This window comes from Chelonoidis abingdonii, chromosome 3 (genome assembly GCF_003597395.2).
Source record: "Chelonoidis abingdonii isolate Lonesome George chromosome 3, CheloAbing_2.0, whole genome shotgun sequence".
In the NCBI taxonomy this organism is placed as follows: Eukaryota; Metazoa; Chordata; order Testudines; family Testudinidae; genus Chelonoidis; species Chelonoidis abingdonii.
Window position 1 is genome coordinate 43,308,034 of NC_133771.1, and position 14,650 is coordinate 43,322,683.

A 14,650-nucleotide genomic window follows, 5' to 3' on the forward strand; every position below is an offset into this window, starting at 1 on the left:
AACTTGGCAGTGAATATGTACTGCTTAGTATGATTTTTTTAATTAAATTTAAATTGAAATTAGCCCTTAATCTATGTTGTCAATTTCAAGTGTATTTTTAAATTTTTTTTAGAATACATCTATATTTAATTTAAATTAAAAAATCCTATGTTTAAAATCTATTTCTTTTTTAATGACTGGGTTTTATCCATGTAACTCTTCCTCCTTCACACAAAGTTCTCTGGTGTTATGGCATAAAATACACAATGCATTTTGGGAGTAATAATAATGTGTCCTGGGGAATGTCCTTTAACCATTATGTACCTCACATCTCTATCTATAAAAGGGAAATAAGACTACTTACCTGCCTTGTAAAATCCTCTAGTGAAAGTTGCTATAAAGTATAAATTATTGTTGTTTTTGTTAATTTGGAGGAGCAGCAGAGACTGTTCTGAAATGTAAAAATATAAAAAACCTTATATATTTTGTAAGACATAATAATTTAAATATAGTTTAAGTTTCTATTTAATTTTTATGGAAGAGGACTGTTGTCCCCGTACTAACATTCAGTGGAGGTGTTTTGGTTGGCTAGCTCCCAGTACTAAAAAGTGAAGGGCCGATGAGAAATCAAGACCCTGAGATTGACAGTCCCTAGGAACAATGGGGAAAGGCCAAAGCTCCAAGTTAGCTGCATTGACAGGGCAGGCAGGCTAATCAAGGAGTCAGGAGGCCAGGGTGGGACCTGTCCTCTGTGTGAGCTGGAATTACCTGGGTCAGACAGAGTGGGGCTGAGCTAAGGAGAGATCAGGGGCGCAAGCTGAGCTAGGGAGCAGAGTTGCAGCCACAGAGCCAGAGATGCAGCTCAGAGAAAGCAGATCCTGTGCTGAGAGTGGAGCTGCAGCCCCAAAGCCAGAGACGCAGCAGGGTTGGGGGTCAAGCCCCCCAAGAATGCTGGGCCCAGCTTTGTTGGGGTTATGAGGACTCTGCCAGACAGGAGAGTGCAAGGGGAGTCCTCAAGGGCAGGAAGGCCTCTGGGTAAAGGAAGTGGGAGCGAGGACGCAGATCTTTTCACTAGCCCACCTCATCGGGGTAGTGCAGAAGCCAGGAAAGCCAAGAAAGTTCCTCACAATAGCAGGACCTTCCCCTCGCTTACATTTAGACACTAGCAACATAGTTGTGACAGGTTCAGTCACAGAGACCCCCTTGGGACTGTCACCTGATGTACTGGAATTACCTCTGAGCCCATTTTCCACTGCCAGGTTAGGACTTGGCCTGCCTTGTTGATTCAGACATGCTAGTCTGCTGCAACTCAAACCCAGGTCTGGTCCATGCCCCCAAACCTGCAGATTTTAACCAAAATCTGCTCAGCAAGTCACCTATCTCCAATACCCAGATACCCAGTTCTCAAAGGGATCCAAACCCCAAATAAATCCGTTTTACTCTTTACAAAGCTTATACAGGGTAAACTCATAAATTGTCCACCCTCTATAATACTGATAGAGAGATATGCACATCTGTTGCTCCCCCAAGTAATAATCACTTACTCTTGGTTTATTAATAAACAAAAGTGGTCTTATTAAGTATAAAAAGTAGGATTTAAATGGTTTCAAGTAATAACAGTCAGAACAAAGTAAGTTACCAAACAAAATGAAAGAAAACACACAAGTTTAAGCCTAATACATTTAAGAAACTGAATAGAGGTACATTTCACCCTCAGAGACGTTCCAATAAGCTTCTTTCACAGACTAGACTCGTTCCTAATCTGGGCCAAATCCTTTCCCCTGGTACAGTCCTTGTTCCAGCTCAGGTGGTAACTAGGGGGTTTTTCATGACTGCAGCCCCTTTGTTCTGTTCTACCCCCTTTTATATCTTTGGCACATGGTGGGAATCCTTTATCTCTCTCTGGGTTTCCATCGTTCCTTCTAAATGGAAAAGCACCAGGTTTAAGATGGATTCCAGTATCATGTGACATGTTCACATGCCCTGTGAGACTTCATTACTCACTGGCTGGCATCCACGTATAGGAGAAGGCTTACAACTAAACAGAGCCATTTACAACCAATTGTCCTAGTTAATGGGAGCATTGAAGATTTCAAGCCACAGTTAATGACCCACACTTTCATAGTTACAATAGGACTTCAGAGTAATACTTTATATTTCTAGCTGCAGGTACAAGAGTGATACGTTCATACAAATAGGATGAACACATTCAGTAGATTATAAGCTTTGTAATGATACCTTACAAGAGGCCTTTCGCATAAAGCATATTCCAATTAATTATATTCACACTCATAAGTATATGTCCATAAAACATATGGAGTGAAATGCCAGAATAATGTTTAAACAATCTGACAACATATCAAATGATAAAAAAAATCATACAACTAAGGAGAAATTAAATTACACACACTTTATGTACATATGTACAATGTTAGTATATATAGTTTGCTCTTTCCTGCAGCTAAAACACTTATAATGTGATCTTAGCACTCCTGTTATAAAACTGAACCTGGTAAGCTTTCCTGAAACCTTTTAATGGAGAATAAAGATTTTATATACATTTTAAAGAAAAATGTATCCCATCTTTATTTTCCCATGTAAGTTATAACAGTTTCAAGATCTAAAGATTATTGCTAAGGCCTAAAGGCATTCCATGGGGATAGAAGAATCTCTTTTGAGCTGCAGTTAATATACAGAAACATAATATTAGTTTATTAGGAATTACTTCTTGGATGATATGGGGACCTGACAGGGCAGTCTTAATGTTACAAAACCCTGTATAATGGTACAGTTGACATGGGTGACATGTATTTGGGTGATTAATGCTAGAGATGGAGAATAACTAGGAAAAGTACAGAACTGAGCATTGAGGATTAGCAGTACATTTAAGTCTTTATTGTTGACTTAATGTCATGTAGAAATAGGTAATTTATCTGTGTATGTAAGAAGACAGCTATAGATAGATATAATATAATGAAAAAATCATGGTGGTTTATAGAAGCAAGAGAAACACTATTTGGTGAAGAGGTATTAGTGGATGGAAGTGAAAACATTATAGGAGAGAATGAACTATTCGCACAAGAGGGAGGCTGAATAATTATGTAGTAGGATCTGCAAATGAGTGAACATGCACTAATTTCTTCACAGGGTGAAAAGACAATTGCTTTTTAGCATCTAATATTTTAGCGACTAATTTATAAATATATTATACATTAACCTAATATCCTCTAGAATTATCAAAGATATTGCTTTTTTTGCTATTAGTAGAGGTTCAGGAATACTTTATTGGATTTTGTTTCATCAGCAAAGATTTAATTGACAATTATTTTGCATTACACATTGCAAGTGAGTTAGAAGAAATATATATTTGTTAAGAACAACCATGGATGGTAGCTTAAACTATACTAATTCAGACAAAAGAAGACGATTTTTTTTAATTGAAACAACTTACTTAGGCATGTGATGGATTCTCAGTCACAGGACAACTTTAATAGTGTGCCCATAGACCTCAGCTGGCGCTGTGGGTGGACTGTTCAGAGTCCAGAGACTTAAAACATTTGGGTGCCTCAAACAGGCCTGGAGAATGTCCAGCCAGGAGACACTCTACTGGAGGGGCAGGGTGTGAGAGAGTGTGAGTGTGTAAGAAGTTCCTTTTTTCAGAAACATTTTTCTAGTTCAGAGAATCCAAAAAGTCACCCTTTTTGCATAGGATTATCTACTAGAAGGTAAGGTAAGTTTTATCAGAAAAAGAGCAAATATACATCTAAACCACAGAGTCTGAAATACACTTGTATATTTCCTATCTGTTAGAGAAGATAGTAGGAAATCAAGAGAGTAGTGGTCATGGTATTGGCCAGGACAATACAGAGGTAGGTTATACATGAATTAGAAGCTAATGCACCTCTTACTCCCATGCAAATATGGGCTAGGATTTGAGCCAACTTCTATATAATATGCAGTAAAGAAAGATATTTTTATGTGCTGTATTGTGGAAGCATAACTCTGGATTGAATGGTCATGATGGAGATCTTCTTGATCTGCTTTAATATGGACCTAATTGTGTAATTAGTCTGTTAAACTTTTTTTGTTTTTTAAAAAAGTCGTTGTGATGATGTATGACTGAAAATCACCATTTGTATTAGTATTGCCACCACTGTTACACAATTTCAACAATTCTTGAGCAAAGTGCATTATGTAAGGTGTCAATGGAAAAATTACAATCTGTCAAGTATGATTATCCTGGTTAAATCTATGTATCATCTTTGTATCTAAAGTTATTAATATTGGCTATGAATTTGTATTTCAAACATATGTTCCTGGGTGACACCCCCCAGATAGATTTACATCAGAGTTAGGCAGTTATGTGTTGATGACTCATTATGGACTCTCTGCTCTCACAACAGGCCATTGAAAAAACTCATCCTACTCAGTAGGCCCTTGCTGAGGATGCCTCAGACAGTGCGGGGCCAGTGGCCACTCCTGTAATTCAGCAAACCATGTAAGGAGATAAGATAAGGACATGTGACCTAAGACTATATCTTTTACCAGAAACTTTCCATGTTCATGTGACCCTGGATTCCATCTTGGACAGGTAACTTTCCATATACTTGGGCTGAAGGTATATAACTGGAGACTGTGACATTACTTCTTTGTCATTTCCTGTTTCATTTCTCTGGACTGAATTTCTAACAAGGAAGCTTTGAACAGGAATTTATGACTCTTAATCTGTTTGGGTGAAACTAGAGAGACTTTTGCAAGTCAACAGTCTATTCCATCATTGCCACAAACCTGATATAGAAACTTTGCAACCATTTGTATGTATATAATCTATTAAATCTTTAGTTTACTAAAGTTTGGCTAACACTATACTATTTGGGTGTGATCTGGTAAGATCTGGGGTTAAGTGCCTGATCTTTTAGGATTAGTAAAACCTAAAGGGTGAAATGATTAAATGTAACCCCTCACTATACTAGACCTGTTTCTCTGGATGGAAGCCAAGGACTTGAATGCCTAAAAGGGACTGTGTTTGGCTTCTGATTAACCACTGTGGTACTACAAAAGCTCTTTTGTTACTGGCTTGGTGAATCTAATTATAGAATAAACCACCAGTTTGGAGGGATTGTCTGCCTAATTTCTCACAGTATTTTCCTGATCGTGACATTCTCAGTGTGGTCTATTCCAGCCACATGGTCACAGTCATGATTATTTTTTCTTTTGATTGGAACCACCCCTACCACTACAGTGAGCAGTTATAACATCTCCTATTTTTTTAATGGAAAATATTGCTAGTGTTTCAGTAGGATTTACTATTGTTAAATATTTAATGTTGACCAATTCAAGGTGCCATGACACTTGAAGTTAAGGATGCTGGAGCTGGTCACAGTGTCACAGTGTAATTTGGATTTTCAGTTGTACATCAGTAAATGTAATGTCTATGATTTTCAGACTAAGTGTGTCTTAAAGAAAGACACTATATGGTGTATTTATTTAGTTTGTTAGGAGATTTGAAATGTACTCTATTTTGTATTCCTCTTGAGTCTGAGTTTGGGATAATTTATTCATTAGCTGGAGAGAGCTGTAATTTGAATGCATCAAAAATTAAAAGAAGGCAAGCAGGTATAGCTAATCTCTCTATCTGCTACTTTCCAGAAATTCTGTCTCCTGTGTATTCCTCATTTATATAGATGGTGATTATATTTTATTGATTAAAACATCTTAAAAATGTATGACACTGTGTATACATAATGGAAAAATTAAGAATCTGTTTTAGTAGAATAACTTGTTTTGTAGAAAATTAGGAATGGATAGCAAGCTCCAGAGGCTGAGATGCTTAATGCTTATTTTACTTTAATCTTCACTGAAAAGGTTAGTGACCAGATAATACTCAAGTCGATTAATATTAACAACAATGGAGAAGGAACACAAGCCAAAATAGGGAAAGAATAATTTGAAGAATATTTAGATTAGTTAGATGTAGTCAAGTTGTCAGGGCCAGATGAAATTCTAGTTCAGATACTTAAGGAACTAGCTGAAGTAATCTCGGAACTGTTGGTGTTTATCTCTGAGAACTTATGGAGGATGGGTGAGGTCCCAGAGCACTGAAGGACAAGCATACTATTTATCTTTAAGAAGAGGAACAAAGAAGACCCAGGGAATTATAGATCACTAAGCCTAACTTCAATACCTGAGAAGATACTGACACAAACTATTAAATAATCGATTTGTAAGCATGTAGAGGATAATAGGATTATATAAGGAATAGCTGGCATGGATTTATCAAGAACAAATCATACCAAACCAAACTCATTCCCTCTTTGACAGGGTTACTGGCCTAATGGATGGGGGTGAGGGGAAGCAGTGGACATGATATATTTTGATTTTAGTAAGGATTTTACAGAGTCCCACATGACTCTCATAAACAAACTAGGGATATATGGTCTAGATGAAATTACTATAAGGTGGGTGTGACACAGAGGCCCATTGGTGATATCAGGCAAAATGTTCACTGTGCTTTATAAGCAACTTCTATCTCAGACCTGACAAACTTACTACATGTAATACACCACTTTCATGATATTTATTCATGAAGAGTAGAATGGAAGATCTCTACTGAAAACTTGTTACTTATCAATACTCATAATTATTGTGAGATATGTGCCTGGGTAAAGTTTAAGGAATAACATTATATTGAAAATTTACCCCTTTATGGTTTTTGTATTGCAATTGAGTCACCAGGGAATCATATGTGTCAGTGATGGCCCATTCAAGTGGAAGGGAGTTGTCACCCCATCCTGGCTAACCAATTATGTAATGTCTGGCTCAATTGTCCGACATTGCAACAACAAAGAAAAGTCAAGGGAAAACCATCAAAGACAAACTTCAAAGAATGAAAACACTTATTGTTAAAAAGGAATATTATAACAAACAGTGGATTACCTTGTCTGTGAATAAAGACAAAATACTGATTTAGAATCTCACAGAGTAGAGACAGACCCTTTGCATCCATTTATTGAGGAGACATCTTGTTGAGCAAGGCTGTTTCATGAAAGATTGAATCCTGGTTCCCATGAAAACAGCCAGCTCTCAAACAGACAGAATTTTTTGGGGAAACCTACTTTATTAGATAGGAAAGGTAATAATTAATGTATAGACACCACTTCACATTTTATAATTTTGTTTTGTATTGTAACCATTTGTTTCTATCACTTTCTTTTGTTTCTTGTGGAACCACTATTCTTTCTTAAGCAAAAGTTCTTTCATTTTTTTACCATAGGCATGACTCCCTCTCACTAGAGGCAGGGAATAACAAGGTGACTCACTGTCCTGGGTACCCTGAGAACCATCACAGGGGATGCAGAATAATTAAGGATACAATTTGGTAATGGAGCGCATGGAAGTTACCTCTGTGACTTCTTCAGCTTCAGCCCCACTGCAGCCTCCCCGCATCCCCACCTGGGGCTGGAGCTGTTCTCAGCCATCTGCTCTACTCCTCTGCAGTGGGACTTGGACTGTCAGTGCCCTTCCCCCTCTCCACCCACCCCCGCCCCCTCCCCCCCATCATGGACAGGTCACAGACTTCTGTGAATTTTTATTTATTGCCTGTGACCTGCCCATGGCTTTGATGAAAAATTCTGTGACAAAATTTTAACTTTAATAATGGTTGAAAGATTGTACTCACAGGTAGTTATGGCTGGTTTGCTGTCAAACTGGGGATATGTCTTATGGGATCTCCAAACGGTCAGTCCTGGATCCAGTACTAGTCAATATTTTCATTAATGACTAGATAATAGCAAGTATGCTTATAAAATTTGCAGATGACATGAAGGTGGAAGAGGTTGCAAGCATGCTGTCGTACCTAGTGATCAGAGCGAGAATTCATAGCCAGGAATCAAGAGTCAGCTGGATCAGGATCCAAGGAGGTCAGAAGCAGAAGACAAACTGGAGATCAGAACTGCAAGTTGGTAACCAAAGTCAGGCTCAGTCAGGATACCAGAGTGTTGGAAGCAGGAGACAAAATGGAGAACAGAACCACAAGTCAGGTTAGGATACCAGGAAGTCAAGACAGGCGAGGGGGAGGAAGAAGTGGTACAAGATACACAGTCCATATAAGGGTGGATCCCAATTGTTCAGACAGCTTCCTGTTCCTGTTTTAAATGGGATCAGTGGGCCGACCAGCTGCTCTGGGACTCTGCTAATCAGATATCAGAGGAAGGGCCTAAAACCAGGACAGGGGTCCTGGGTCAGCAGTTGTCAGCAAACTGCTCAGTGGAGGATTGAAGCATGGCTGCTCCTGTGGACATGGCTTCCAGGCCCAGGGATTATCCACCTTGAAGGATAGGATTAGAGTTCAAAATGACCTTGATATGTTAGAAAAGTGGTTTGAAATTAACATGAAATTCAATATAGGCAAGTGTAAATTACTACATTTAGAAAGGAAAGATCAAATAACTACAAAATAGGGAATAATTTGCTAGGTGGTAGTGTTGTTGAAAACTATCTGAGGGTTACTGTGTATCACAAATTGTATATGATTCAATAATATAATATAGTTGAAAAAAACCCTTAATATCATTCTGGAATGTATTAACAGGAGTGTTGTATGTAAGATACAGGAGATAATTTTCCTGCACTACTTGGCATTGGTGAGGCCTCCCCTAGAGTACTGTGTCCAATTCTCGGCACCAGGCTTTAGAAGAGATGTAGACAAACTGGAGAGAATCAGCAAAAATGATAAAAGGTTTAGAAAACCTGACCTGTGAGAAAAGTTTAAAAAAACTACATCTTTAGCCTTGAGAAAAGAAGACCAAGGAAGGATCTGCTAACAGTGTTCAAATATCTAAGGGCTGCTATAAAGGGGAGGGTGATCAATAGTTTTCACTGTCCACTGAAGGGAGGATAAGAAGTAATGGCTTGATTTGCAGTAAGGGAGATTTAGGTTACGTATTAGGGAAAGCTTTCTAAGTAGAAAGGGCTTCCAAGGGAAGTTGTGGAATCCCAGTCATTGGAGGTTTTTAAAGAACAAATTAGACAAATGCCTGTCAGGAATGGTCTAGATTTACTCATCCTGCTTCAGCTCGAGGAGCTGGACTCAATAAACTCTCAAGATCCCTTCCAGTCCTACATTTCTATGATTCTGTGATTGATATAGCAAGCTGCACTAAGTAGGTGTATTGCATGGGAACTTTTTCAGTATTAGTATCATGGTAGTTTAAAATAAAAACGGCAAAATCCTGCACTGTCCCTGCATATATATAGACTTGATGAAGGGCAATCCTGTGGGGTCAGAGGGAAGACATCTGTCCCTCCTCCATGCCATAGAGTGATAGCAGAGCTGTTCTGTGGATGCAGTAGCAGCCTCAAGATTCCAACAGGCCTTGTGAATATTGTATCTCCTTCTCCACACAAGTGTGCAGCTGTGGGTCCACCAGCCCAGCCCTCAGCCTGGCCTACCCTCACCCTTCCTTCACAGCACCACTGATGAAGCTGTTTTAAAAAATGGGTCTATGGCACTCACAGGGTACATAGCCCTTGAGCATATCGCACCTCCTCCTTGAGTAACAATTGTTTCAATTCTGCTGCATCCGCAGGGCATTTGGGGCCCCCAGAAGAAGAGAGCAAAAATTCCTCCATAATGAATGTTAAACACTTGACAAATGCTAGGGCTTCTTTTTTAATCTGGCTAGAGGGCCAGCTAGACATAACTACCTTTTCGTAATGCCTGTTTACTTTAGATGCTGTTGTGTATTATTTATGCATAGGGAAAAGAGAGGATTTTTTTAAAATCCTATTTAGCAGTGAGATAAGTATATTAAATAATTATGTGTTTTTGTGGTAGGGATATTTTATTATGTGATAGGCAGTAATAAAATCTTCTTTAAATATATTTATAATTGATTCTCTGAGCCTATTGCTTTTGGGGAAATTGTGCCTTAGAAAATATGTTAGCAATATGTTAATCAAGTCTGCATAAATTTCTTCAGTCTATGGGCCACTTTTTAATTGAGAGATTTTTCCTAATAGACTATCTCTTCTCACATGTGCAGCTGCTCAGATCACCTTCCCTCCCATTCACAGTAAGATAACATCCTTGTAGCAACTGCTTAGATGAGAAGTGAAATTAGGTAAGTGTTGCATGCATTTTTAACTGTTCATTACTGTGGTGTAACTTAATGTAGTGCTGGTAATAAAAGGAGGAGATACCAGCATCATGTGGCCAGTCAGAATTCTGCATGCCTCCAGCACAGTTATCATTTTAGAATCTCTACTCTGGATTCCAGCCTTTATCTTTTTTCTCTTTGGGATGGGTAACAGGAAGACGTTTGTATAGTATTGCTATGGGGATTATGCTTAGGGGAGGTATTCACATTGATGTGGTAAAACAATTTAGGGATATTCCTATGGTAGTGTCCAGTTCATTCAACAATCTTGCTCTTACTGAAGGTCCAGAAGTGCCTTGCATGGTTGGACAGGGCTAGAGAATTTGTCTATTTTCTCCTTATCAGATAACCTCATGTTATTGGATCTAAATCAAGAGGAGGGGTAGTGTCTGATAAAAATTCTTCCCTGGGGATAATGGCAGGCTCATTAGGAAAGTTTCCCTTTCATTAACCTGTCCAGCCAGGTAGTTGAGGGTATTATGTGCTATGTGAAACACCTAGGAATTGTAGATTATACCCACCCTCTCTCATTTGAAGGTGGGAGCTTTATAGATAGGAGGGTGAGAGTGGCACGGGGAGGGTATCTAGTCTGTCAGGAGCTCCTATGTTGATTCTTCAGTGCATGGGATGCTCATAGTATTAGAAGGGTTTGAGCTGGGGGTTCTCCTTAGTGGATTACTTTAGGACTGAGATATGCTTAGATTAGGGTTTGCTCCTGGGCAAGGATGGGATGGTTATTATGGATGAACATGATGCTTTGAGCCTGCCATAAGTTGTTGTTGTTATTAATTATTATTATTATTATTATGTTCATGATAGTAGTACCTAGAGGCCCCAATCAGGATCAAGGCTCCATTGTGTTAACTGTACAAAGACATAGTAAGAGACAGTCCCTGCCACAAAGAGTTTAAAATCTCAATAGACAAGACAGACAAACAGTAACAGGCAGCTAATATTAAGAAAAGTACAAAATATAGTGGCTGTGTTTTTTGTTTTGTTTACTAATTTCCCTGAAACATTCCCCTTCTTCCATTCTCCCCGCCCCCAGGTTCCCCAAAGTTTCTGAAGTTGTGTTCCATCTCTACCACTGCTGCTCCTAAGTAAGAGTGTCCAGGTGTGACTGCTGCAGCTCTCTAATGTTACTTTAGAGTGGCAAAGAGAATAGAAATACGTTGCCACAAGATGGAGACTTGGATGCCTGTGGCCTCCAGGAGAACACACTCATTCTTAATTCCATGCTAGTTAAAAAGAAGTCAGTGATCAACATGTTTCTGGCCTTTTAAAATATACTTAAGGATTCGGCCCACCAAAACTTGTTTGCACTATAATGTTGGACCTGTTTTTCCAGCCAGGTATTGGCTGTATTTTTGTACTGTTTTCATTTGTCATAAACTATAAGAGAGATCTTTTTCCAAAGCTGAGTTAAATACAGTGTGTCAAACTCATATGTGAGTCACAGGCCAGGATGAAAAGGAGCCGGTACGGGCTGGTACTCTGTACCAGTAAGAACCCGCACTGACCCATACCCAGCCCAGTCCCTGCCCCTTTTGCCTCCCCTGTCAGGGGCCCTGTTGCTCTGATGGGCGGGGAGGGGGGAAGAGGGCAAAGGGAGCAGCTGCTCAGGGGCCGGTGATTTAAAAGGGCCGGGGTCTCCGGACACCACTGCTCCTACCGCAGCAGCGGTGTCCAGGGCTCCAGGCCCTATAAATCAACACAGGAGCCCCAGGTGGCACAGTCCAAGGGCTGAGTAGGGGGTGCTCACCCCCAGCCCGTCCCCTTCCAGAGGCCAGAGCCACCCCCCGTACCAGCAAATGTCCTTATTTACTTTCACCCCTGGTCTCAGGAGAAAGTAAGGGTGATTTGTACAGCTTTGCTGTACAGCTGGTGGATACATTGATGCATGGACACTTCCACTCTCCCTCTCCTCCCATGAGAGTATGGGAGGGTGGGGGCATAAGGGGTCACAGAGTTGGCTCTAGCCATAGGGCTGACATAGCATCTATGGAGTGGCTCTACAGCTATGAGAAGAGGATTCTTCCCCTTTCAATCCCCCTGCATATACAAAGCACTGGCTGCTTAGTGCTGTTCCGCATGGGCTTTTCCCATACTGCCACAGAGAAAGTCTTTGAGACATGCCATTCAGTGCTTGCTTTTCAAATCTCATGGGCTGACTTTAAGCATTCCAGACTTTTCAAACTTGGAAGCCTAATTGTGGGCACATGAATAAAAGTGGCCTTATTTTCAGTGGTGCTGAACACACAGAACTCTCATTGAGATCAGTGGAAGCTTTTGACGCTTAGCACTTTTGAAAACCTAGCCACTCTTATTTAAGTGCTTAATTAAGTATCATGGAGTATAATCCTGCAATAAAAAAAAAATCTTAGTGGCTGAGAAACACAAGTTTCATTGAAAGTCAATGAGATTTTAGGTACCTATGTGTCATAAACAGATAGTTAAGGGTTAATGCATCTTTTACCTGTAAAAGGTTAAAAAGTTCACCTAGCCTAGCTGACACCAGACCAGAGGAACCAATGGGGGAACAAGATGTTTCAAAAGGAAGGAGGGAAGTTTTCCTTTGTTTAGAGTTTCAGTTTCAGCCTCAGTGAAAAAGATCAAGGAACCAGCCTCTTATCAGAGTAGTAAGTTTTAGAAAGGGATAAATAGGTTTATGTTTATTTTCCTTGTAACTTGTCTTGGTACCATTAAGGGAATTATCAAATTTGGGTATTCTTTTTGTGTATTAAGATTTTTGCCCAGGGGAACATCCTCTGTGTTTTGAATCTGTTGTCTCTGAGAGTAGCTGGTATGCAAATCTCTTCCCAGAGGGTTTTCTTTTATCTTTCTTTTCTTTAATTAAAAGCCTTTTTCTTAATACCTGATTGATTTTTTCCCTGTTTTTAGATCCAAGGGGGTTGGATCTGGATCCACCAGGAGCTGGTGGGAGAAAGGAAGGGGGATGGTTAATTTCTCCTTGTTTTAAGATCCAAGGGGTTTGGATCTGTGTTCACCAGGGAATTGGTGAAGTCCCTCAAGACTACCTAGGGAAAAGGTAGTACTTGGGGGGGGGGGCAACGATACCAGATCTAAGCTAGTAATTAAGCCTAGAAGTGTCTATGCAGATCCCCACATCTGTACCCTAAAGTTCAGAGTAGGGAAGGAACCTCGACACTATGTTTGAAAAATGTGGCCCTATCACTTCAAAAATTCTAAAGTTATTTTCTTCACTTTAGGTATCCAGGTAATATGGAAGCACCTAGATCATAGGGAAACACTCATAGTATAATAACGAGAGGCTATATAAATACCTTGACAGATAGATAAAAACAAACTGAGTTTGTTTTGTAGAATTTAAGATTAAACAATATTTGAATAAAATCAGAACACAATCTTTAATAGTAAGATTTTTTTTAATTACAATTTTCATCAGTATTAAACTAGTAAATTGGAACAGGACATACCAAATGTAATTAATTATATATGTATAAGTATCAAAATTGGCTTAATTTTAAAATTTTAATGTGATTTACACAACAAATGAAATGTGACAAAATTGGTGAAGTCATTTTAAACTTATTCATATTAACCAAATTCATCTTGAACTTGGATAACCATGGAGAGGTCTGTCCTGTCTTTGCCCTACTGCTCTTCCTGAGCTATACTTTCTCCTCCATGTGACCAGCCATTGTGCTTTCTTTCCAAATTCACTTTTTATAGTTAATACTATTACTAAGGTCTTAAAGTCACCCATCTAAGGTATTTTCATGGCCCTGATCACTGTAGTACCTGAACACTTCACAGTCTCTAATACATTTAGCTTATAGCACCTCAGTGAGGTAGAGAAGTACTGTTACTCTATTTTACTATGCAGAGACTAGGTGGGTGAGGTAATATCTTTTTTTGGATATTACCTCACCCACCTTGTCTCTCTAATATTCTGAGACCAACATGGCTACAACAACATTGCATAATGTGTCACAGAGAGATTAAATGACCTGCCCAGTGGGGCACTTAGGTGGATTCCAGCCTGCCCTCCGAGAATCATCCGGTTATCTCTAGTCTGCACATTCTTCGGCCAATCGAGACTGAAGTTGTAATTCTTAGGCTGGCACTTCCCTGATTCATTCTTTATCTAAATCAATGTATCCTTTATCTAAATCAAGCATCCATTCACATACATCCTCTATTTTAACATACATTTATCACTTATTACTTTACTATTTCTTAACTTTTAGCAATTCTCGGGATGTTGCAAATCTACTTGAACTTTAACATACATAGCAAACAAATTAAAAGCTACTAAACTATGTTCTGTTTGGAAGACAATTACAGTTGTTTTTGAGAACAGACTTTCTGTCTTAGGATGTGTTAACACAATTAGCAGTTTGGCCTTGCCTGTTTCTCACAGAGAGAGAGAGACACAGAAATGGAAAAAGCAAGAGGCCTAAGCTGTGGGGAATTCAGCTGAATTCAATCTTACCTCTTGTCTCTCTTGGCCTTAGACTTGTTATACACAT